Source organism: Carya illinoinensis, chromosome 10, assembly GCF_018687715.1.
Source record: "Carya illinoinensis cultivar Pawnee chromosome 10, C.illinoinensisPawnee_v1, whole genome shotgun sequence".
Taxonomy (NCBI): Eukaryota; Viridiplantae; Streptophyta; class Magnoliopsida; order Fagales; family Juglandaceae; genus Carya; species Carya illinoinensis.
Window position 1 is genome coordinate 38,116,665 of NC_056761.1, and position 2,476 is coordinate 38,119,140.

Consider the following 2,476-nt stretch of genomic DNA (forward strand, 5'->3'; position numbering starts at 1 on the left):
GACTCAAAGACGAAGCCAGTGAGTACTCCTATGGCCCCATATTTCAAGCTTAGTGCATTCAGTCTCCTAAAACTAATGAAGAGCTGGATTACATGAGAAATGTCCCATATGCAAGTATTGTTGGAAGCTTAATGTATGTCATGGTGTATACACGACCTGATATATCCCAGGCCGTTAGCTTATGTTGCCCAGATGACTAACATAAGAGGGGGAGTGAATTGAGTTATATTAAAAAAATAACAATTATAAATTAAATATATAATATAAAATATAAACAAAATATGAAATAACAATAAATATAAAGAGTAAGGGTAAGAGAGAAGCAAACTCAGTATGTTAACGAGATTCGGCCCTACTGCCTATGTTCTCGCCTCAAGCTACCCCTTGAGGATTCCCAAATTCACTATTCAACCTCCTTCAGGTGGAGATAGAAACCTATTACACCTTTGAACAACACCGCTACAAAGGATCCGTGTAGAACACCCTTTACACTTGCAATCACCTTACACGTGGTGATTCAACTATTCCCCGTGTAGAAAACTTTCTACACGCACAAGGGTTATACACACCATTTTTCTGATACAAAAGCTGATAGTGGATAGGTTATCAAAAAACACTCCTCAATGAGTGAAATAAGAACAATACAACGCAAACTATATCTCTCAAAATGAACAAAGATTAATGCTCAATGCTTAGAGAAGAGGGAATGAAAGCTTTGAATGAATGTTGTATGCTCTTGGTGTTGTAAATGTGAAGCTTTCAAATGATCTATTTATAGGCATATGAGACTTCATATTCAAATTTAAAAAGATTCACATGTCAAAGACAACATCATTCACTTTTTCAAAAAATTCAAATAAAATGTTATTCTTTTTCAATTGTCAAAGACAACATCATTTACTTTTTCAAAAAATTCAAATAAAAGGTTCTTCTTTTTCAATTGTCAAAGACAACATCATTCATTTTTTCAAAAAAATCAAACCTAATATTTTACTTTTGGCATATGACAAAATGAACACATTTTACTTTTTAAATTTTTCAAACAAAATCATCTACCTTTTGTATAAGTCTAAAAAAGCATCAATCACTTTTGAAAATATTCAAATAAAACATGCACATGTGAAAGATGACAATCAATCATCTTTAATATTTTCAAAGTTCAACCCTTTAATCAAGGCATGCACATGCAAAAGATGACAATCAAACATCTTTCAAAATTTTCAAAAATATTCATGCACATGTGGAAAATGTATTTTAATGCTTTATGATAAAATATTAATTTTGAGCATTAATCCTAATTTTGAATTTTGAAGAGATTTACAACATTACTTTATAATTTTAATGTGAACTTGTTCCCTTCTTACTCATGCTTATTTCCTTGATGTGCTTGACTCCATTGTGTAGACAACTTGAGCTTGAGACTTCTTTATTCTTTGAATTCATTTGTTATCATCAAAATCAATGTGTAAATATATTATTACACAAAACTTGAAATCTTGGGTTCAACAATCTCCCCCTTTTTGATGATGACAAATACTTGATAGAATCTGAAACTTGTATTAATACTTAAGCTCTCCTTGAGAATGTGCGTTAGATTTTCAAGCAAAAGTATAAATATAATTCCAAGTATATATAATAAGTTTAGCAATTCAAATAATGTTAATGTTCTAGTCTAACACTTCTCCCCCTTTTGGCATCATTAAAAAGGATCCGCAGCAACTAAATAGACCTTAAGAAAACGGTGCGTTAGTAGACACTGTAGATAGTTAAAAATAAATAAATAAATTTCATCCGTCCGTGACCCGACAAGTGCGGCTAGAGATTTGAAAAAATTGCCTGATGTTGTTGACAAACGAGATTGAAGGCTCCGAGTTTCTAAAAATGTCATTTTCACCGATCAGCTAAAAAAAATATATTGCTCTTTGACTTGGATGATAGCTTGTCTTATTCTTTATGCTATCTCTATAAAATCAGTCCTGAAGTTCATCCAATCCGCATCAAGTTTTCTTCTCATCTCTATAACTCATCTGCATTCCTTCAACATTCTCGTTTTAAGCCTCTATTCTTTTCTCAATAGCTCATTCTTCTAACATTTCTCTAGATCCATCCATGAGGCATTCTGCATCTCAACCTCCTGTTCTTTCTGCAGCTACCATTGGTGCCATGTTACAGCAAGAAAATAATAATCTGACTAATAAGTCAGATTCTGATGCTATTTATGACTTGGTGAGTCTTGGGACTCTCTACTCTTCGTCTATTGTGGTTTTTTCTCAACGGCTACTAGCCAAAAATCACGAAGTTGAAAAGCTCAAAGAACAAATTGTTGTACTTCAAAGAATTGTTCAAGAGTCTCACACAAGGGAAGGAATCATTCGGCAGAAGAATAAACAGTTGAAATCTTTATTAGATTCTTCATTCCGCTTGCCGGTTCCCATGGATAAGAATGACATGATATTATATGAAGAGAATGAGCGTC